Consider the following 24,708-nt stretch of genomic DNA (forward strand, 5'->3'; position numbering starts at 1 on the left):
AATTGTACAATGGATGCAGGCTGGTCTGCTTGGAGCATTGCCCTAAAATCTTCATAGAGCGAGTTTGGCGGCGGCGAAAGCATTTTGCAATATGTATTAACCAGTCGCCAGGTGTATTTCTCCGCCAAGGGATATAAACCCAATTCATGAAGCAGGATTGCGTTTGGCAAATAGCCAGGCAACCCCAGGACTTTTTTCCAGGCACTACCCTGCAAAATGTTCAAAGTGGGGCCCATGTCCAACAAACAGACATCTAAATTATATAGAATGGTTGACTCTACTTTCATGGTGTAAAAGTATAGCAAAGGCATAAGAGAATACCTACAGTATTTTATAAAGATTATTTTCATTTGCGCAGTCAAGATATTCATCTTGGCTGACAGAATACCACGCCATTTTGCGATGGACATATTGTTTGAAATATGATAACCCAAATAGGTGATCTCATTCATACACGCTATAATTTTAAGGTTAATTACATATTTAAACCTTGTAGGTTTCTTAGTTGTTGTGAAATTTATGATATGCGATTTAGATGAATTGATAGTCAAATTATTGCGCAAACAATATTCATTAAAAATATTTAATTTATTCTGCAACCCAAAGGGTACCTTATCAAACAATATGATATCGTCAGCGAACGCCAGCCAATTCAGACGTAGTTTGCCAAGATTAACAGGGAAGACATTTGCTCCCTCCCAGATGTTTTCAATGTCCGCCAGATAGAGATTGAACAGTACAGCAGCCAAATTGCAGCCCTGTTTCACACCTATTTCTGTCAAGATGTTGTCAGACAGTAGCCCCATGGGATTGATACGGACCCTGTAAGAAGTCTTCAGGTGTAGGGCTGCAATAATTCCAACTAACTTTGGTGGAATTCCATAAGGCAGCATCTTCTGCCAAAGTCGAGTGCGCAGTACACTGTCAAAGGCCGCTGATAAATCTAAAGATGCCATATAGATTGGACCATTAGCTTTGGTACGGGAAGCTGACAGTAAGTGTCTGAGAATTTGTGCATTAAGCTGAGTTCCCATAGCTTTCCGAAAGCCTACCTGTGCTTTGGAGAGAATACCTTCGGATGTTATATATTTCTCCAGTTCCCACAATACCAGTCGAGCAAATATTTTAGCCGCCGTATCTATAAGGGCAATTGGCCTAAAATTGGCCGGATCGTTCAAGGCTCCCTTTTTATGAATAGGGATCACAATTGCGGAGGGCCACGAATCTGGAATAACGCTTGAATGGTATATTCTTTGATAGCGGGGCAATAGGTATCGAGCCCAAAAATGGGGGTCATCCTTATACACACAGGGAGGCAAGCCATCTGGCCCTGCAGCTTTGGAGTACTTCAATTGAGTGATTGCCCAAATAACATCACTAAGAGTCCAGGGACACTCAGACGGCATCTTCAAATGCAGATTCCCCGACTCCGAACCTCTGTGGGCAGCTGGTATTGCGTATCTTTCTGTGAAAAATTGTTGCCATATTGATCCCGTTATAATCGCAGTCATACGCTCGTCCACCTTTCCCAAAGGATTTCTCAATGCAACCCACACTTCTCTAATGTTTCTTTTGCAAAGTTGTTCCAACATCTGTTGGTTTAGGAGGGTGTGAGCTGCATGACGCAAAAATTTCATTTTGGACTTAAAGCGTGCTACAATGGATTTTTTTTAAAATAATATATGCTAAGGTGTTTAAATTACCAGCTCTTGCCAACCGCAGCTCTCGATTTTTGAGAGTTTTCAGCAACGCAACCTCCGCACTATATTTATGTGCACCTTTCGGTGTTTGTGCACCAATACAGGCCCTAGACAAGCACTCCAGGTGCTTTTGAATCATACTAGCATTCAATTCATTAATTGTATCCTCGCTAACCCCGAGCGAGCTAATCTCATTACAAACCATCAGATCTCTATTTATTAAGAACACCATTTGTCGGCAGGCACTTGGATGCCATCTCACAGTTATCATGTTCCTGTCATTTTCAATCAAAGTCGTTACCACCATAACATCATACGGTTCAACCCGCACATGAAGGTTCGAAAGGAGCATGCGGTGATCACTCAGTCCCACATCCAAAATCACAATGGGATCAAGCAGACCAGCGCATGCCCCTGATGCTAACATGTAATCTATAAGGGAGGACTGTTGTCCTCGATGCCAAGAGGCTTTAATACTGTGGGGCGCTAATGGAATAGGGTAAATTCCCCATGATTCAAAAAATTCAATCCATATTTTGCCTCTACCAAGAGCGTGTTGGGGTAGAGTTGTGGCGGATAAATCCGGGGATTAGAGCCTTCTATCTCCAGACATGAGTTCAAATCTCCACCAATTAAAATTTCATGCTTAGGGAAGTATACTGAAACCCTCTCCAACATTTGGGTTAGTTCCAGTATGGCAACATCGATTGGTTCAACACTGGGATTCCAATAAATAGACAATAGAACTATGGCTTAAGGGTTACATCCAAAAGCCTGCAATTCCACCAGTATGCAAGTAGCTCGTTTCTCCACTAATCTGGATGTTACTTTCAGGCCGTTTTTAATTAATATCGCAGCTCCGTCAAATGGACGCCCCGCCAGATGGCGTCGCGCAGGTACGTTGAAGGCAATGTAACCATCAAGTACGATGTCATACAGTGCCATTGTTTCCTGCAACAGTATGACGTCAGGTCTGAGATGAACCGCCAGACGACCATGCCATACCATAAGATTTTTCATGCCGCAACAATTCCAAGATGCGACACTAATACCTGGTGGTTATGAATTAGTGGATTCCGGTTTCATAGCAGCTGCCACTTTAATCAGTGGTTCCAGCCATGAGAGGCCACTTAGCACCTGTGTTAGTGAGGCCAATCTTTGAGTCAATTCGATAGTTTCCTGTTCATAACCCACCTCTATGGGAGGTTTGACCTGCTCCTTGGGTGTCGGAAGAGCAAAGTCAAGAAAAGACCACGCATTCTCCATGCCTGCAAACAGACAGGGAGAGACTCCCAATATTTCAAAATCATCCGCGAGATCTAAAATTAATTTAGTAATAATTTGAGATTGAACTCTACACAGAGCTCTATGGTTGTTGTGCGGAGCTAACTTGATCCAATCCAGGTCCTTGGGTACCAGATTCCTTAATAAAGGAATCTGGGAAAAGGTATTCATTAAAAATGACCTGTTGATCCTTGCTGACCCATTAATCTCTGGGTTGCTGGTCCATCCTATGACCTGTTTCATATCATTTGGGGTTTCAGACAAAGACTGAGGGACTTGATGGTTTTCTAATGGGGATGTCATCTCTGTTAAATCAACCTCAGGTCTGCCATAAACCACCTGAGGCAAGTGGGCAGGTAGAGTGGAGGCCAAAGTTAGATTCACCTCAGGTGCAGCTAAGTGTGCCGCAACAGCTTCTAGTTTCAACAAGTTGGGGGGACGGCCTACATCAGCATTCCCATCAACACAGGGGACACTACCCTTTGTCGCTCCACTCAGACCGTCTAGTTCATTTTTCTCTAGGACCAACCCAGAAACCAGTGGGAACATGTTCTTGTTTGGGGGACAAAGACCATTCCCTACTTCTTGGGGTCTGTCGACCAGTTTTTTATTTACAATGGTTGGAAAAAAACTGTGAAGTTGTAGTTGGGCTTTCGTTAGGGGGGTTTTGGGGGGCTGCGCAGATAGCACTTGGACATTACCGCTTTTCAGTGCTTTGATCTGCAAGAGTTTCTTGCTTTCTTCATTTAGATCATGGAGATCCAGTGTTAGGTCAACTGAACTATCACCCAATTTCGCACCTACACAATTTGGGGTATCTTTACTAGGCTGAAGCCCCTTTGCTGGTGCCACGTTCATAGGTGCCTTCTTCTGATTGCTTTTAGCTAAATTTAGGCGTTTTTGGGCTCGTAAGAAGGCTTTTTTTGCCTTTCGAGAGACAAAATGCTTGTCATCTTGCTCAGCTGTGCCCATAGGCTGGCAGCTTGGCAACAAGGGTACCGGGGGCTCCGCACTTGCTTGTGCGTCAATGATTGCTGTCAAAGCTGAGGGACTATCCGGAGTTGATGATTCACCACTAACTGTCTCGAAACCACCACAGAGCCCTGTAGATACCAGGGATTGAGATTTTGAGACCACGTTGTAGAGTAAACGTTCCACCTGGAGTAAACGATCATGATGAAGCTTTGATACCTCTAAAAGATCTATTTCCCCCGAGGCACCGAAGTCGTTTGCATCACTGCTCACACCTTGCACCACATGCGAGTACAACCTATAAGGTGGCCATACCATTGGGGGTCCAACATCCGTCTGAGTACCCTGTGAGCGTGAAACCAAACTAGATGGAGTCAGGGTATGTGACCCAGCAAATTTCAACATCATTTTTTCACATTGGGATAGATAGAATGACCTTGAGTTCTCTTCTGCAAGTATGAACCCCTCTAGTCTAGCTATTTTTTCTTTCATAAAGGCCAAAGAACCCTGCATTTCCCTTATAGAGCAATGAGTAAGTTCATGGCCTTTATCAAGCAAATTAAGAATGTGCGAGATCACTGGGAAGTTAAAGGGCTCGTGGGCAAGAATGTCTGCAGGCGAGTCCTCAGGAGTCGAAGCAGCCCTACCGATCCCCTTTAGGTTACCCAATCCCACATCCTCATTCACCGTGGAAAAAGCCCCCCGGGTATGGGGCAACTCAGTCTCTTTATTGTGAGCACATCCTTCATGCGGCTTTGCAGGACCAAATAAACTAACACCTCCCACACCCGACAAAGAGGGCCCTGGAAGATCCCTTCTAGGACCCAACTGCTCTTTGAAGCTGGAATCATTCAAATGGTGGAAATGCACTTGTTCCCGAAAAGGGAAAGCACGAGAAGCAGGAGAGGAAGGGCCGAGAGAAAGCCTTACTCGTTTGCCCAATTCATCCATGATTGTGGGAGCAAGCATAGATGTGTCAGAGACATGGGCAAATCCCTCCTGTGAATGGGGTACGATACAATCAATATCATGAACATGAGCCAACGGGCATTCCATCTCACTATTACAATCATTGGCATCTTGTACTGAGAAGGTCAAAGGGGGGTGATCATGGGTTAAAAGATCAACACTAACCCCCTGGTCCCTCATTGATGAATCTTCCTGATCTGTAAGAACGGGGGGTGGGTAGGTCAAAGCTCCACCTTCTAACGGGGCTATTTTGTCAACAGCTAAATGAGCCAATACATTAGCAACAGGTTTGGGTTCCTTCACTGGACTTGCCAGTTCAACCTCAACAGAGGTTGACATTGATAAGAGTGATTTTTTAGTAGGTGGCAACAAGGGCAGGGTGGTGTTTGCGCTTTTAGACCCTTGATTCTTACCCGGGCCTTTGGAGAGGTTGACATACTTATTGTTGCTTCTCAATGCCCGACCCATTTCCATTACCTGGTCGCCAGCAAGCAAAGGCAGGGTACTTCACTCACAAGTACGATGCTCCTCCCACAAAATATAAACACGTCTGGGAGGGTTCAGGCAGGAGGTCAACAGAATATAACTTCCCACCCAGCTTCCACCAACCCTTTCATGTGCATAACAGCACCACAAATATGGAGCAAACACACCCCAAACAATGGATAAGATCTCATAGACAACTCAGTGTAGATAAAGCACAACAAACTCTAACCACAGCGCGAAACAATACAGAGAGCACGGGGATCCCTTCAAAGCTTCAACCTGAGTAAATGTGGTGACCTGAGTAAGTCCTCGTGCATTCCATTGTAACACATGCTCACTTCAAGCCATCATTTCTGTGCATAGCCAGCTGTAGCTCTTGATTCCCCGTTCCCAAATCCAACCAAGCTACCACAGCCTTATAGCAATAGTTCACTTTGTGAATGCCCCAACTGAAACTCCCCAAGCTTGCCCAAAAGCACCAGACTCAAAAGGAAACGGCGAGAATCGTGGTGGCCCTGTTGAGAAAGTTTCACACACGCAGAATGCTCAAACAAGCAGTTTGTTCAACAAGATAATCCCCTAGCAGGTTCAAAGGCCTAAGGCCCACAGTCACCTGCTTAGGGGAAACACTATACACTACCAGTATGCTGGCAGAACTGATTTCTCCCCTTACCAAGTGCACCACATACTTGGAGCCGAGAGTAGTGTGTATGTAGTCTGTGAGTCCGATTTGATGAACACAGAAAAGGGACTTCGAATGAATAGATGATCCTCCTCAGAACACAAGGAATCAGCAGGGATACAAAGTAGCGTCCTCTCTCTCAGCCTCGACAAAACACACTGCTGGCACACCGCACCACGCTCCGCGCCTGCGCGGTGTGTATGTAGTCTGTGAGTCCGATTTGATGAACACAGAAAAGGGACTTCGAATGAATAGATGATCCTCCTCAGAACACAAGGAATCAGCAGGGATGCAAAGTAGCGTCCTCTCTCTCAGCCTCGACAAAACACACTGCTGGCACACCGCGCCTCTCTACTAACCTGACTGCATTACTAGAATGCAGTGTGGGAGCTAACGCCTTCTGTTCCAGCAGATTTGTGAGCTATTTCGATTCTGCCCCATTAAAATGTCTACATCTAGTTCAGAACCTGAGCCTGAATGTAATCTTCCATAGTAAGATCTAGCAAAGCAGGAGGGGCTTGGGATGGGTGTATCTTTCAGTATATGTATAGGTGGGGATGAACACAAGGAGAGAGGGATGATCAGGAAAAGTACTGGGATGGGGGGCTTCGGTGGCATTCTGGCACTGGCCCCAGATGGGAGCTACTCATATGATTCCCAACAGCAAAGAGATCATTTGTCTGAGACAGCACAGAACTTCTACAGCTTCCCAGAATGTGCCCTGCCTATTGTGAATAGTGTCATAGATTGTGTGTTCCAGAACACCTGGATTGTTTACCTATGTGTTTCACTTGTTCGGAAGGCATTGCCACATCTGCTTCATGTGTGATCTCTTGTTGAGGCCCAGCAGAATCCCCATTTAACATTTTTTATTTTACAACATAATCCATAACGTACAACATAATCCATAACGTACAACATAATCCATAACGTAACAATAGATAACCAGACAAAATGTCAGTCGAAAACCCCATAAGGCAGAACCATTACAAATAAAAATGGGATGAGTATTAATGTTATCCTCAAAGCTATTCAGGCCTCTATCAGGCAAGAGTAGAGCAATGGTCTGATTCAAATTTAACAGATGATGCATTCAAATAAGTAGGCTTGGAGGTTGGGCGGCGTTCTTACTTAATTGAGTGTACACAGATTAACTTCATGTCTCTAAGAAGGGACCCCAGATTGCTCGGAACGTATACAGGTCTTCTTTATATTTGCAGATTATCCTTTCAAAAGTGGACAGTGTCAGCAGGTTTGAATCCAGTCCTCTGTGCTCGGATAGCTGGTTGATTTCGAGGCACGTATTTCGGGGCGCATAGGATTATTTTCTTCCCCAGCCTGCATCCTCTGAACAACCAGGATTTGCTTGCTTTTGGCAAATCACACACTGGTTTGTCATCACACAGAATGAAAATGGAAGCGTTCATCTGTGCAATGGTTTCCAATACAAGGTCAATTCTTTCTGATACCTCTTTCCAGAATTCCTTGGTCTTGCGGCACGGCCAGATTAGGCGAGTTATTGTTCCTCTTTCTTTGAAGCATTTCACTACAGGTTACTATCGTTTAGGCTCCTAGCATGCATCTAATCAGGGTTACAACAGACCTGATACAGTCATTTGTCCTGGCATGCCTTTATGCTCCAATCTAATCATGCCAATCGAATATTATTACAGTATCTTGTCCAGTTCTCAAGTCCTATGTTTTCATCAAGTTCTTGGCCCACAGTGCCAAGACTCCTGTGACTTTTTTACATGTTGTCACCAAACATCGTTGGAAGTTTGCGCCAGACATACATATTTCCATGTTTAGCCATACATCACTTTTAGAGAGCAAACTGGGTGCAATTTCCAAGGTTTCATTCAAATTCCTGGCGATATTCTGAATAGGTGCAGCCTTTTAAGTTATATTGCTGCCATAGTAGGTTATAGGGTATCCACTTCCCATTTTCAGACAGGTCTCTGATGTTGCGGATCCCGGCCTGAAACCAATTCTGGCAAAATATACAACTCCTGTGTAATCTGATTTTGGAGTGTTGCCAAATCGATGCACCTAGGAAAGCATAATGGTCAGCATTTAGTAGACAGAACATAGTGTGCCAGCTATCTCTTAAGAATTCTTTGAGGAGGTTCTTAGTTGATCTAGCTGGTTAGGTAGTCACTAACAATCTTGGTTCTGGATGTGAAGTTCTGCTGAATTCAGTCTGTGCCTGTATGTCAATATCTAATCTAGTCATTTTGCAAATGTGCCTCACTGTAAAAGTCAGACGGTAATTTCTAAACTTGGGGGCCATTCCTCCCACCTCTCCCCCATGAAGTAGGTAGTTGCATTTTCCACAGAGCCAATCTAGGTGGCATGTTCTTTCACAGGAATTGTTTTATCATAATGTCCATTTCCTTAAAAAGGCCTTTTGGTGGTTTAAGTGTGAGCATGGACTGGATGTGGTTACTTCGAGGTGCAGTGTTCATTTTGATACTGTTCACTGTGCCCCGTAACAATAGTTTCAAGAGTGACCATCTCCCAAGATCCGATTTCACTTTAGGTAACATTGTTGCAAAGTTGTTTTGCATCATGTCTTTGGCATTCGGAGATAACCATATACCCAAGTAGTTCATTCTGGTGGGGCACCATGTGAAATTCCGGCAGTCGAATATATGTTTCAAATGGTGAACGGAGGATAGCACAGGGGCAATGCACTTGTCTGGGAAGCAAGACCATGCAGAGCAACAGAGGTTTGAATCCTGGATCCGCGCTTAGAAACCAAACTCAAGCATGGTATTTAACAGGTTATAAAAAAACAATTAAATTAAACGGGATGGAGAGATCGGCAGAATTTCTGACTTACTCCATGATTGAAAATATTTCAATTGCACGCTTTAGAGGGGCCATTCTCAATACAACAAAAAGGTCATCAGCATAGAGCCAAATCTTCTCTGCTTCTTCTCCTCCATAGCCAATTCCCTGAATATATTGATTCGTTCCCAGTGTAATAGCTAGCTTGAAATGTTGAATAGTAGTGTATATAGGGGGGATCCTTACTTTCCCTACTCTGAAAACAAGAGTTAAGGCTGAAACCAATGAGATACTTGAAATACAGTTACAGTTTCAGAAGTAAAAAGTCCCAGAAAAACCCCTTCAACTCTCAGGATAATCAGACTTTGACACCCAGGCCAAGATGGAAGAAATGACTGCACAGTGATTGGTCCCAGTCAGAATAGAGGCTGTTTACCCAACATGCTAAACTGCCTTTCATTATTCTTGCCTTAAAGGCAGGGCATGTTTATGTTATCTCCCCCATTACCTTCAAGGTCAGGAAGTGCAAGGCAGGGGAGCAGGAGTCAGTAAGGCAGATTATCCGAGTAGGAGAAAGCAGCTGCAGCAACTAATGGAAGCAAAGTTCAAGAAACAGTTTTTCACCTCAATTCTCTACCGTTTCTGAGGAGACTTATAAATAACATTTATGTCTATTGAACTGTAAAGCAGAGGCGGATGTCTACAAAATGTTTATTTAATTTTATGTCAGGTTCTAGTCAGCGCGAGTAACTACTGATGTAATGTTGAACTCGGCTGCATTTTTCTGAGAGTGCGCTGAAAAAAACGACCTGTCAGCCGTGTAAGAGTTAACGATGTCCATAATGTTCTGACATTTGTGGAGAGCGAGAGAGTGTTGTGTGGTGACTTTACCGGTAACTGGAGGCAGTTACGCGCCAGGACTTCTAAGGAGATTTTAGTGGTGACAAAACGAAAGCTGAATTCAGCTCTGTGTCAAGATTCTGAAGCTTCACTGAAGCTTTAGAGTTTGGAGGCCCTATAGTGGCCATCTTCGTTTCTGCATGCATGCAATTGAAATTCTTTTCTTTTTGACAAAAGCGTGTAGTAATATTGCGCAGGTGGAAAGGAATCCTTTCTGAACAGTTACCAGAAGGCTTGAACAAGTGACAGTTTTACAAATGAACCTGAAAGATGGAACCTCAGATTTGCAAGAGCAGATTTTTGTTCAGAAGAGCAAGAAGGTTCTTAACAGGAAAATAGAAGTTATTGATCATCATCCTGAGATTTCAAAGGTGACTTATCTCTCAGAAGACTACTTTAAGGAACTTTGAAACTCAAGAGACTTTAATGCAATGATCCCTCTAGGCAGTTACAGGGGGAATTCAGGTAAAGAGAGTAAGACCTAAAGAAAGTCAAATGTGGATTAGTTAATTTGGGAATGTTTAACCTACCATGTAATTTTTCTCGCGCTTATACAGATATCCTCTGGAGACAAAGCTAGGAATCTGAATAGTTTGTTATTTTATCCTCTTCCCCTTTCCCTTGAGGGTGTTCTGGGCTCAGCTGTTTTAAACCAGGTTGAGTGCGAAGCACCTTGGTGGGATTGTGCGGTTTAGCAGCTCCTGAGGATGTCAAGAAAAACATGGACCTGACAGTGCCCCTTCGAAGGATGGACTTACTTGAGATAGGTCCATTGATAACACTAGCAAAAGACTCTGAGTGGAGTAGAGCACTGATTGTATAAACCTTGCTCCAAAACCAAATAGCTTCAAAGTTGTCAATAGGTAGACCCATTCAATTCTGTTAAATTCCTTTTCTGCATCCAGTGATATCGCTGCTATTGAATTAGGGACTCGCTTACCATGCTCCAAGATCACCGGTAATTTTCTCACATTGTCAGCAACATGCCTTCCATGTACAATTGCACTTGGTTTTCATGAATCAGTAGAGGTATCAATGTTTATAAGCGTCTTTGTAGAGTTTTGGCTAAAATCTTAGTCAGTGGTGATCAGGCGTTATTGGTTTCTAATTAGCACATTACATAGGAGATGTATCTTTCTTCAGGAGTACAGTGATTAGTGCATGTTTCAGAGTCTCAGGCAAACTGCCTGATTCAAGAGAAACAGTGAATATTCCACTGAGAAGTTAACAGCTGAGTCAGGTAGGATACAATAGAATTCTATTGGCAGCCTATATGTTCCAGGCGTTTTATTGACATTTAGTCCAGGAATTTCAGTGCAAATTTCTTCGAAAGAAATTACATCATCTAATGTTTTTGCAGCATTATTAGCGAGCCCTGGTAGTTCAATCTGAGACCTGAGATCTTTGATTTTTGAAATGTCATATGTGGTCTCAGAAGTATTAAGTGTTTTATAGAATGTCTTGAATGCACCATTAATTTCTTCTGGAGTCATACTTAAGACATCTTCAGTGCTTCTTATAGCAGTGATAACTTGTTCACTCACTTACAATTTGAGCCTGTACACAAGATGATGACTTTCCCTTTCCCCATTTTTAAAATAATTCACTTAGCTCCTTTGTGTTAATATATTGAAGTTCTAGTTTTTTCTACCTTGGGTTAGATTCTTGGTTTCCTTTTCTTTCCTCGTCCTATAATGTCCTGCCATATTCATTAGAACTCCTCATATAACATTTAAGAGTTTGCCATATGATCGAACTGGAAATGTGCTCTGTTTGGTTTCGCTAAATGAAGTCTTCTATTTCTTTGGCTATTTCTGCACTTGTTATCTCATTTTGTAACATAGACTTGTTTATTTTCCAGAGAAATGATTTAACAACAGAGTTTTCTGCTCCGCAATCTTGGGACATCCGGGGTAGAGTTTAACAAGCAGTCATAAAGGTGGTTTATTTACAGCCTAAAGAGTAGGGGCACCAGGACGCAGCCCTGGCGCACTCCTACCTTGACTGGAAAGAAGACAGTGCAGCACCTATTTCTCCCACTTCTTACACAAGCTTGTGTCGTTTCATGGAGCTTTATTAAGAGATTGAGATTTCCACTGGACAGTTCATGGACCTGAGCACCTGCCTCAACTTGACATGGTTTACTTTATCAAGGCGGTGCTCAGGTCCATGAAGGCCTGGTAAATTGGCTCCTTTTTCAAATAAAGGGAGTGGCCACTATCAGGTATAAATTAAGTGATTGCTCACATGTGGCCAACACTGATCTGAATCCCAGCTGGATAGGGGACAGAGTATTGTTTGATGCTGTCCAGCTCTCCATCCTAATCAGGATGACACGTCCAAAGATTTTAAAAAGAGAGTCCAGAAGTGAGATTGGTCTATATGTGCCTGGTTTATCCCTCTGGCCTTTCTTGAAGATAGGTTGGATTATTGCCAAAGACCGTGAGGGTGAAATCACGCCCCCCAGAGGCGGTTACGTTAAAGCCAGTTGTCAAAATGGGTGTCCACAGATCTATTTCAGCAGAAATTAGATTGGCTGGTCTATTATTCTTTCCTGGTGCCCTATTCAAATTTTGAGATGTAATCACCACAGTTATCTCAGCCACGGAGAATACAAACTCAATGCCCATACCTTCCCCCAAGCATTGAAGTCCCCCAGGACTTCTGATGAAGGAGGCAAATCGGGAAAATGACTTACCGATCTCGCACTATAAAGGCTTGTGAAGTGATCCAACCAAGTCTGGTATGGGACCATAGTGTGCAGGCCCTGATTCTAGTATTTATAAAACAGACCTTGGTTCACAACTTCCCAGAAAGCCTTCATATCATCATATTCAGAGGCAGTCACCAAGTCAGACCATGCCGTTTCTGCTCTATTTCTTTTTTCTATTAACTATGGTTTGGTTATCGGATTCTCTTGCCGCAATAATTTCACTTCTGGTGGCAGTGTTTTTTTTGTGCAGTTTGAGTTAAACCATCTTTTTCCTACTGATACATTCAGTAGTAGATGAATTTGATGGTTTATAGTCATAATACCGAACTTGAAAATCTCGAAAAAAAAAATCTTGAAAAAAAGGCCAAAAAAAAATATCGATTTTTTTTTATGACGTTTTTTTTCGAAATTTGTTTTTCGCCCTTTTGACCGACCGCCGAATTTGATATGTTAGCCAATAAGGTAGAACAATTGGCCAGGTGATTCTGAACACCCTGCCCCTCCAAAAGAGTGTCTATCAATTGACGATTTGAAGTGACAATATTTTCCATTATTTCCCCATGATCTATCAGTTGCCATTTCAACGTTCGCTTGCTGTTATCAAGAGAAAAGTTAGACAGATGAGGTATGTAACAAGGAGTTTGTCTCAAGAGTTTTTTTTCGCACTAACATGATCAATGATGGTTGCTAATTATATCACCTACAACCTTGAAACTATTTCCCAGAATTTCATAGGTAGGCAGAAGTAATCAATGGATGAACTGCCTTGGGCTGTGGAAACTGTGACCTTGGACGCTATGTCATTGGGGAAACAGACATTCACTGATCGCATGCCCCAATCATGGAGGTTTTGGGCAGATTCAGGTCTCTAGCATGATACGCTTTGGGATCCCAGTCTGGTTATCTTCTATCTCATCAAAGAGCAGGTGGCTGTGCCTACCCCCATCTAAACATTGAAATCCCACCCTAGTATTAGAACCACTTTATGCATTTCTGCCTTTTTCAACAATTCATCTATTGTCCTAGTCGTCCTAATCAGTTCCGATAGGCAGCCATCTACACATTGAATTTGGGGGCTATTAAAAAAATTGACCAGCAGGATATCTTTTTCATTTGTCATTTTCACCCTGACCATTTGAAGAAAAGAGATGAAAGGCTCCAAGAGGATTATCTGACTAGAAAGATTAGTTTTTACTAAAGTGGCCAGACCACCATACCAGCACCCACGTGCATTTTTCTGGGCTGGAATGCAACATGCAACAAAACCACCTTTTATAACATCGTCCAGTGACCATGTTTCCTGCAGAAAGATAATGTCCACCCGCTCCAGGAATTCCAGGATGTCAAGCCTATCCAACTTGGTTTTGGCACCTACCACATTCCAAGAGAGGATTACAAGTGATGATAGGATGGGGGTATCGTTGATGGCTATGGCCTGTGAAAGATTGTCATTTAGTCCTTTAGACATGGAAGTATCTAGAGAGGCAGGCACGGACAGCCCACAATCCTTCCGATTTGTGGGAGGGCTTTGTGACAGTCAGTCAATACTTTCCATCTCTGTCAAACACTCAAAACTATCCCCTAAAGGTATGGGTGAGATACAAATATATCAATCAGACTGGGACACTATTCTGGGCATAGATTATGTGTGCTCTTGCCCCCATGCGCATGCCTCCTCATGACAATTTTTCTGAGCCCCGGGCTTTGGGGGGTTGCAATCTTTAGGCCATGTTGCAACTCCCAAGTTCATATGAGCGGCATGCCCCCTTTCAAATGATATGAAAATAATTCAAAGGTATAATCCAAGCACTAATTCTGGATACATTCTTTCCCAGGTTTAAGTTGACAACAAACTCTCTCATCATTGATTTGGCAAATGTCTCCACAATAACGTCGCCATCAATGGTTTTATTGGACGGTCCCACCCATGTCACCATTCTGCCCATGAGTATTTGTTCCGGTTTGATGGCTTTGAGTTGATGTTCGTATTTATCCAGTGAGTTGTTTTATTAATTAAGGCCTTGTGGTATTCACTTACGCCTGCCGTCAGATGTGGTACCTTTTTTTACGATCACAGCTACCAATGGTAATGCATCCAGCAGGAGTTGCAAAGACTGTACTTGGAGCCGCAGACCCACTTTTTCAATAAATGGATTTGGGCTCCGTTCCTGAGCCACAACGGATTTAAGCAGAGCATGACCATCTACCCTAGCAACTTCTTTTTCCTTGCCAGGCAGAGCCTCCGTGGTCAACGTATTATCGACTTTATAAGTAGAGTGAGTTCTGACTACCTCCTTCTGCAAATACATTCAAGAGTCAACATAACTTCTTTCTTAAAAGATCTCATAAAATCATCCAATATGGATAGAGTATTAAAAATATTAGACTTGAAATTAGACATAAAATAGAACTAATACCTGCAATTTGGACATTAGGGCATTATTGCTCAGATTAAATTCTGGAGAAAGGAGCTCAGATGGGTCAAACCGCCTTGCTCTATATTAGCGCCATTCGGCTCTTGCCTGCTCCATAGGTGTAAGACTGCTGTAGAAGCAGGTAATTTTATGCTGCCCCCAGGCATGACCAGGCCAGAATCGCCAGATTGGCTGGGCATAGGCTTGATTTTTCCACAGACAGTGTTCCGCATTCACAACCTGGCCCATTATGTGTAACAAAGCCTACAGTAACATTGGCCTGTTTGTCCCTGCTAATTCCCCTGCCATTTCCTCCAGTGGGCAGTGGCGGCAGAGCAGCGTTATCTGCCGGTAGTAGATTGGTAGTAGTGGTTATAACCTGCTTTGTTGCCTTGATTTTTTCTTCCATCTGCCCTGCTAATTGTTTCAGGTAGTTATCAAAGGAAGAGTGGGGTTTGTGCAGCTTCTTCTCTTTTATTTTTTTAGGTATGTTACCAGATTCTTTCACAAGCGGGCGTAGGGGCTCTGGGTGACTTTTCTTTTGACCATTATATGATTTTCTGTCTTTCCTGCCACAAAGGGGGTGGTGAATCGGTGAATCTCCACTAAAGCAAAACAAAAGAGGTGATGGCTGGAAGGTTTGGAATGAATCCTAACCTCTGGAATTTCTCTGGGAAACCCTCCACACCACCGTTCTTCAGCCTCCCGAGCCATTACAGAAGGCTTGGTCCCTGAAAAAAGAGATTCAAAGTGGCAGGTTTCAGGAGAGTTACTTTAACTTGTATTTCTCTTGGCTTCCCATACATGCTTTCCTTTTGATTAGGACATCTTTGGGGAAATCTGGGCGATTTGCACTGGATGCCCATGCCACGTTCAGGTTCCTTTCACCCTAGTTTCCTGAAGTATAAGTATAAGCTCTTTCACTGAGATTTTTGTGAAGGAGATATTCAACTGCCTTGGCTTTCCAGTCTCCATTTTACCAACTGTGAATGCAGCATAAATATCACTCTTGCATATGACGTCATTTCCCAGGCACTCAGCCAAAACTGTATTCAGCCAATCAATTGTGCTAAGTGATGTATCATGTGACCCAGGTACCCCGAGAAGGCGCAGGTTGTTAGCCCTGTATTTAATCTCAAGTAGAGAATATCCCAATTACAGGTTGCTCATTTCTTCTCTAAGTTTATTATTTGCTCTATAGATACCATAGATCTCACCTTCCAGACTCCCAGATCTCCTCTCAAGTTCAGTCACGCACCTCTCCAGGTTTGAAAGCTTACACAACAGGTCAGCAAGGGTAGTCTTCATCTGTCCAACATCATCAGTAACACGCTTCAGAAGAGTGTAGATGTCTGATGTGCTTGGTATTTCATTGTCTTGTGCTTCAGGGGTTTGTTTAGGTTTTTTATAAGTGAGGTTCTCAGGGGTATCACATCTCTTCTAGCCAGTCATTGTTGTAACACCAATAGCCAAATCTGTTAGTCAAAAGAGTCTGCCTGGGTGGTGGGTAGGGGCTGCCTGTTCAAGTTGCTGCTTCTTTGGTTGCCATTCCATCAGAATCCCACTACCAATTGGTAATGCTTCTCCTTGCCTTGACATTCCTAATGGTGAATTCACTGTACCTATCCTTGCAAGCTTTGCATTTAAAACAATCATGTTTGATGAAGTGTCCAACTTTGTATAATACCCATGCAGCAATTTTCCCTCGACTGTATTCTTCCTTCAGGTGCTATGCACACTAGGCACACTAAGACATTAGCAATTTGGTCACAAAGCCCTTTCTGTAGGAGACACAGTGACCAAAAGCATCACAGCCCATCTTTGTCTCAAACGAGTCTAGAGGCCCCATTTGCCATAGTTCACTGATCACTGGCTTTTGTGGAATGTTAGACAACGGAGACAGATGAGTGGTCATGTTTGTAATGGATATTTGATTTTATTAAAGAAAATAAGGCCTGTTCTGTCCATAGCTAGGTTTCCCTAGTTTGGAAAAATAACAGAGTATGTCAGGATGACTTACAATACAAATCCACCCTCTGTCCAAACATACTCTAACCTCTAGCCTGCCCTTAGCACTAATACTGAAAACTAAAATAAGGATAACAAACAAGGTCTGAAAGGGATCCACCTTTAGGTTTGATAATGGTGGCTGGTTTCTGACCCGCACCCAAATGTTCTTTGTGTCTCTCTCAGGCCCATTGCCTGATTACATAATTCACAGTCTCTCTTTAGTTCTACAAATCAGGGAAGATGGCCTGATTTCTTTGCAGTGTCACATGCTAGGTCCATTGCAGCATGAGGTGTCAATGCAGCCCAGTGTTTCTCTCAAGGCCCCATGGAAAGTAGCAAACACATAGAGCAATGTGCCAGGCTTCCCATAACAATGACAATAACTAGGAAAAACTTTAGCCTGCTTGAATGATAGACAAAACACTCAATTTTTTATATGGCTAATACATCGCACCCCAGATTCATTTCAATCAGTCAGTTGGTTATTTTATCAGATAAACTACAAACCATAAAAACACAATTACCACAACTTTAAATCCACAGGTAAGTTTACAATCCAATTACTACACACAACAATAATTACAAAAATGTATAACTAAGTTTATCCTTATCATCAACTTTAGCTTATAAGATATTATTACGGGGAATACAATACATTTATTTCATATGAGATACGCTGTGAACACATTTCCCAGGGGGTGCCAGCCTTCTCATCCTGTCAGTCACTCTCTGACATTCCTCAGGTAATTTTGTGCTTTGTCCAGGAATGGCTTTGCTAATCGTCAAACACCTGCCACACCACCTGCTACTCTGTTCCCTTTAGCCGATGGGCCCATGCTTCTTCTTTGCCATTACTGTTGTTTGCTGATATATCCCATTTATTTAAATATTGAGCTTTAGGCACTGCACATTGCTCTGAGTTGTGCTTTACACCTGAGTGATGTCAGCATTTCAAGAGTGCTCACTGCTTCTTTTAAAAACCACAAACCACTCTATTTAAATGGGACAATGCAGGAAACCTCACATAGAAACACCTGACCTAATATGTTGAAGTGCCCACAGTTTATTTACACATATAAATGGTTGATCAGTGACAGTAAACATTAACCATCTATGGGGGCTCCCTGACTGTACTAAGGGTGGACACACATTACATCCCTGGGCTAAGAGAGCACTCTACCCATTCATCTTAATAAACACTCAATGAATCCCGTATTACAATTCACTGCAAAGAAACATAATGCCCCTTGTCCATGAGAGTGTTCACTTAGAGAGAGCTCTCTTGGCACAGAGCCCCTTCCACAAATAGAGCTCCCAGGATTAATGTATTCTAGCTCCAAACCCTCACTGACAGTTTATGAGTTAAGCTGTGTACAGTAATACCCTCCAATACCTCAGACCGCTCTAACATTGTTAGGCAGAATCCTGTGCAGTTCCCTTAGGGAGCACTACAGAAGATTAAGACTACAGGTATGAGCAAGAAAAATCCCCTTTGGTATCAGTTTGTACCACAAAGATTTAGTTGGTAGCTGTGACTAAGCAGTCAGACTTATCTCAAGAGGGAGATGAGCAGTATTCAGGGTTTACACAATAGGTATTACAGCACTATGGCACAAGGAAACACTGACCACAGCTTTGTATCAAAAAGAGAATATCTATTTATTTTATACACATCTAGTTCAACACATCAATCACAGTTGATAAAGCAAGTTAAGTTTAGTCAAGGAAAGTATATACAACTCCCTAGTCAATTGTAGACAAGTTTGCGGTAGAGTGAAAACTGAGCAAAACGGCACAGTGAAAACCAACTACAAATGGCACTCTAACAATTTAGCGAAAGGAGGGAAAGCACAAGTTAAACCGAAATATCTTCAAACACCCTTTAGCAACACTTCCCTGAAGTTTTGTGAACAAGTAATGCACAGTAATACTTTAGCAGAAAGATAAGTAATTGAAAACTGAGCAAAATGGCACTCCACAAGTTAAAACAGTAGGAAGGAAGAGGTGTTTAGAAGAGTCAGGAGCATCAACACATTTCTCTTTGAGAATCAGTCTAGTGAGAGCAGATCTAACAAATCAGCCAGAGTCAATAGGCCTGAGCCAGAGTCAGTGGTACAGGACCAAGAGTTTAGGAGCAAAAATGTTCTTGTAGCTGCAGTCAAGTTTTTTGTTAACGAATGTTGAAAAGGTAGATGCAAGGCGAAAGACAATGTTAGATGAAAGGGCGGCTAACCCAACAAGTAGATAAAGGATTTAAAACACCTTTAGGGCTAGCACGTAGAAAGGGCGGCCTGGCGGGACAAAGTACCTTTGAATGAAGAAGTGGCTCCTGCGGTGGAGGTTGTTCCTGGTAGTTCGTGCAGTTCGGGGGATCCAGCAGAGGAAGAGAGGCTCTCGTCGTGTAGGAAGGTTCGAGTTACTGCACTACCCAGGGATGAAACCAGCCGCGGTGCTGCCCAATGGAAAAAAGGTACGCTCCTTTAAATCGCGGTCCGGGTGGATGGCTGCCTGGCTATCAGGCCTCCAAGTGCTGGGCACTGGCGATTCGACCAAGGCAGGTCCGAGGAAGCGATTGGCGAACTGGTTGGTCCCACCAGCTCAAGGGAAGAAGGCTCTTGCGAAGAAGATCTCCTTTCGTCGTGTGGAAGAAAAGTGGTGAGACGCTGCAGCAGGGCTTCACCGGTGGTGCAGGTGCTGAAGATGTCCATGGCTTCTCTCCCCTTCGGTTCCGTAGTTCCAGTGGCAAGGTCTTCCTCTTCCAGTATTCAGGACCCTGCTTTTATGCAAAAAGAACTCCATTCATACAGCCTAGCTGTCACCCACACAGTGGAGTGGTCATCCTTGCGGGAGACCCTCCAGCCTATCAGGATAGAGTGCGACATGGGTTGCGGAGGCAACACTGTCCAGGGGGCCTACTCCTCCTCCCACACAATGGACCCACCCCAGACTCAGTGGCGCCGAAAGGAGGGCTTCTTGGCAGAAGCCCGCCAAAAGGACGAACAAAGGATCCCCGACCTGGGTTAGGAGTTTAGAGTAAGACACGAGAAATAATTTATATTAAAGTTCTGGAGAATAAAACCTACTGGAGTAAAGTTAATAATGAAATAAACCAGCGGTATGTTAGAGGCTGTCAGAAAAAGTGGTAGCCTTGAACAATGGGAAAATCCCATAGGAAAATATTCGCAGTCGAATATTTATGGTAGTAACCATTGCCACCAGCCAGAAACTTTACAGAGATAGACCTTACGGTACCCCCTCGAAAGTGAACCTAAGGGAAAAACTATTAACCCTTTCCAGTACCTCCATAGTAAGATGGGTTGTACTGGTTAAGTTCATAAGAATTGACTAGTAAAGTCAATGGGGACTTTACATGCCCTGGGAGACAGCAGTCAGTCCCAGGGTATGGAGTCTATGTTTGGGGGTCGCTACGACACCCCTGTTTCACTGCACTGAGGGTGCCGTGTAACACATGTGGATAAAGATGGTTCCTATGGAGGTGAGAGAAAATCCCATAGGCATTAAAACACAAAAATAGCCTAGAACACACATAGCAAAAATGCCTAAGAGTGGGAAAAAGAGTCTCACTCTTAGTAGGTAAAAAGGAACAAACCCTTCAAATCCAGCAAAGCTGCTGGGGGACTCTATAGGTAAGGGAAATTAGCCATAGAATGAGAATTATCCCTAACAAACATGCAATGGAGTCAGGCTCAGTACAATATGCTCCACCATAACCTCTCTAACAGGCTGTAAGGGATAACTCTGTATTCTATTGCCCACCAACCTCCCTCACGTGATAAGACATACCCCACTGACAACTTTCCAACCCCTCTTTTCAGGCTGCAGAATGCAAATGTCCCTTACACTACATTTCCTTAATGAGACAAATTGGAAACCTGAGGTATTCGCTGTTGAACTGTTTCCAATAACCTATGACTATGACCAGAGCATTTTAGTGGCACATACACCATTCCGACTGGAGGAACCTGCTACAAGCCTGGCAGTTCACTACCCCCCCCCCCCCAAAGCCCTGTGTAGTTACTCTCTCAGGCAAGAACGGAAGCAATTAGACTCTTGACTATCCAATGAGGGGATATCATCTGACTTCTGTTAACTATTCTCACTAATACTAAAACAATGACCTCAATTTCCAGAATTTCAAAGTCGGTTTATTTTTAGTTCATCTTATTTTGTTGGTGGGATTACTTGTCAATCAATGACCAAATATTAGCGTTTCTAAAATATTCTTCTTTTGTGCTGCTTCTTGTTGCCTTAAATGAATCTGTTGCTCCTAACCACTGATTCCTTCTTGTTCACTTTTAGACCCAGAAGACAAGAGAGATCTGCTCCTCAGAATGAACTCACTCACATCTCTTAAGGTTGCAAAGTCTGTAATGAGCAGTATCATCTTAAGTACGGGTTTACGGAAAGTGTTCGAGCAATTATTTTGTAGCAATGTTTTGCTCCTCTTAATGTTTCATTGTCTACCATGTTGTCAATAAAGTTTTAAAGTGGAAACAAAATATTTATTTTTAAAATACATTGTGAATTTGTTTTTGCAATGCTCGTTTAGAGGGCATGGTTTGACAGCTGGCTGGTCACTAGACCTCAATGATTTTCTCCAAATTACTTAATATGGCACAAGAGGTTCTGAAAGAAATATCTATATTAGGTCACAAAATAAATGTGTATCTCAAGTGAGAGATGAGAGTGTAAACAATCTGGGACCTTTACGCTTAAGCAGTAAACATGCATGGTCATTCCATTAAATAGACTAATCAGTGCAGTCAGAATCCAGAAGCCTATGGTTAGCACCAAAAACACCTGTTCAATCCCTGGTGCACTTTGAGCTAAGCTGAAGAAGATGCCTGCATTTGGATCACCATTTTATCAAGTCTTTTTGAGAGACCATTTTGGAAGCAGCAAGCTCCCATATTGGCCATGCTAGCCCGTAGCTTACAGATGTGGATGTTACTAGCATTTCCCTGTGAATAAGTGAACCTTTCAGTGCATGCCAGAAGCCTACAGTCAGCAGCAACATCATCTACTCACTTTGTGGTGGAGTTGAAGCTTAGCTGAAGAAGACCATACATTTGGACCACCATTTTCCTGGTATTTGTTCCTTGAGTGGGAATTTTAGAAGCCGGTAAATGCTTAATTGGCCTTTCCCCTCCATGTGATTGCACGCCTGCTAGTCTGTTTTTTACCAGCATTCACCTGTGAAACAGTGAGCTTCTGGGTGTATTCCAGACGCCAGAAGCACAGAGTCATTACCAACAACATCTGTTTACTTTAACATGGAGTTCAAGCTCAGCTAAAAATTATCCCTGCATGTGGACCACCATTATGCCTGGCTTCTATCCCTTGTGCCAGCATTCTGAAGCAAGTAACTTCCTCATAGGCCCGTATAGTGCATTTGATTGCATGCTTGCAGATCTGTCATTTATCAGGATGCCCCTGTCAAATGGTGAGCTTCTCAGTGCATCCCAAAGGTCAGAAGCATGCAGTCAATACCAAAAACTCCTGCTCACTCCCTGGTGTAGTTGGCACCTAGCTGAAGTTCACTGCATTTGGACCATCATTTCCCCTGGCCTTTTTCCCTTGAGTGGCCATTTTGGGAGCAAGCAGCTCCCTCATAGGCTGTTCCAGCCCATCTGCATCCATTATATCCCTGTCCAGGGCCGTCCCACCACCTGGGATACAAAGCAAAGGGATACACAGACAAGGCCAGGATGTGTTTGGCCCTGTCAGTGCCTGGTGGGTCTAAGGCCACCCATTCCGCCCTGTTATCTCTTCAAGCCATTTTCCCATCAATCCAGAACTACCATATAAGTGCACTTCCTAAATCTGCATCACTGTTAGGAACTTTCACCAATGTGTGTACCATCTGGACATTTTAAACTTAATTCCTTTGTTGTCTCAGACTGTGCGAGTTCCTTAATTGCATTTTTTGGTCACCTAGGACTTTGTGATCCACATACACAACCACTTTGACTCCTTGCCTACCAAACCCTCCCAATCCTCTTCCTCTACTTACTGTTCTCATCCATGCTGTCCCATGGCCTAAGCCCACTCACTTTATTCCCTCCACTCCCCCGGCTCCACTTCCCAATCCCCAAAGACACTCAAGAGTGCTATTTTTCCCATCCCACCCATTCCAAAGGCATTTACCCTACCTGCTTCCAGAAACAACCTCCTCTGCTCCCCCTGCTTACCTCACTGTGGGTCTCTGGAATGCCCAATCCCTCTGCAAAAACATTCAATCTTATGAATCATTTTGATTCCCATCACTCCAAACTCTATATCTTGGCTACCACCAAAAAATCGATTCCCCCATGACCACCCTGGCAGTCATCCACATCAACGTTGCCACATTCTTTGACTCACCTCCTCTCTCCAAGAACGACAGTGGTGTTGGTCATGATCAGCAAGGAGACACCTTCGGGACTCCTTCTGCTCTGATTTCACTTCTTCTTCCTTTGAGCTTATTGCAGTTCAATTACTCGCTCCAACCCTTCTCACTGTCTTCCTCACCTATTGCTCACCAGATACAGCCAAACTCTTCTTCTCTAATCTTGACCTCTTACCTGAAATGCTTCAAGCTAATTTCCCTGGTGCTATAATGGGAGGCCTCAGCCTCCTGTGAGAAACCAGAAGGTATCTCACTCACCAGTCCCCGGGATTTGTCATCCAGGTGGCCAGGACACAACCATTGCTTTTGGATCCAGTTCCTGGGGGAGGGCCAGTGCGAGAGGATCACCTGGATGAGGAGTCTCCAGGGAGTGGAAGTGGGACATCGAAGGGTGTGACACGGTATCCCCTTGCTTATGACACCTTTTCCCCATCCTACCCCGTAAGATAATTAGAAAATCTACCCCCCCCCCCATTTTCCAGCACAAACTCTTTCTGACACTGTGAAAGACAACAGACTAACACCAGAGCCTTTTACCTGACATGTCCCAACACAACGGTAAGGCAGACTCAGGCAATTGCCGATAACTACACGCACCTGACTGCCCTTTCCTTTACCCACAGGGATGAAAGGCGGAGCACAAGAGCACACTTTGAGCAAGACCGAATGCACAAGGAAGCAGCCACTCCAGAATGGCAGTTCAAACAGAGGAGAAAGGTGGGGAGATCCGAAAGGACGACCAGGAGGGAATTGCTCTTGTCCTTTTCAATACAGAGGCGCAAAGCCTCCGAGAAAGGAAACATAAGACTGGGAATCACAGCTGGCGAGTGGTGTGACGGATGTCAGCGGTGCCATCATCAAGGGCGACAGCCAGGGTGGGGAGAAGCAAGTGCCATCGTGGTACCGTCCTTGACTCCAGCGGTAAAGGAAACGCCAACGAGTTCAGCACAGCCGGTGAGTCGCAAGAGACTGATAGTGGACCGAACTCTGTTAGGCTCAAGGTTGCAGTGGCAACATTGTATATGAAGAAAGACGATAATAGACAGAGGTATTTTTGTGACTAAAATCTGTACCATAGACAGAGTAGTCCAGCGCCACATGGGTGCTCATTCAAAGGACTCTGGCTGCTACCCCTCGCCTGAACTGTGAGAATGTATTGAGCAAACTACAAGTACCAAGAGGCCTTAAGGTTTTGAGAGGCGTGAGGTGTCAAAGTGGTCATACGAGGGTCAAGCCAAACCCCTTCTATAGTCGAAAGTCTTGGACACGTTGAGGAAGTAAAGTGAAGCCTGACTGACGGCTCAAGAGAAAGACTGATGGGGGCTGAGACCCGGACCTAGGTAAAGGGAAGAACCTATGGGTCTAAAATGACTTTTGTT

At 43.6% G+C, this 24,708-nt stretch overlaps 1 protein-coding gene across 1 annotated transcript in view; it reads left to right on the top strand.

Moving 5' to 3' along the window:
• LOC138472411 (uncharacterized) overlaps nucleotides 1-21,432 on the top strand; it is a 227,877-nt gene extending 206,445 nt beyond the window's left edge. Inside the window, exon 17 of the mRNA XM_069610557.1 lies at nucleotides 21,241-21,432. The gene's annotated coding sequence lies outside the window, so the exon portion shown is untranslated. The remainder of the gene's footprint in view (nucleotides 1-21,240) is intronic.
• Nucleotides 21,433-24,708: the final 3,276 nt, after the last annotated feature.

Source organism: Ambystoma mexicanum, chromosome 8, assembly GCF_040938575.1.
Source record: "Ambystoma mexicanum isolate Mex_15411 chromosome 8, UKY_AmexF1_1, whole genome shotgun sequence".
NCBI lineage: Eukaryota > Metazoa > Chordata > Amphibia > Caudata > Ambystomatidae > Ambystoma > Ambystoma mexicanum.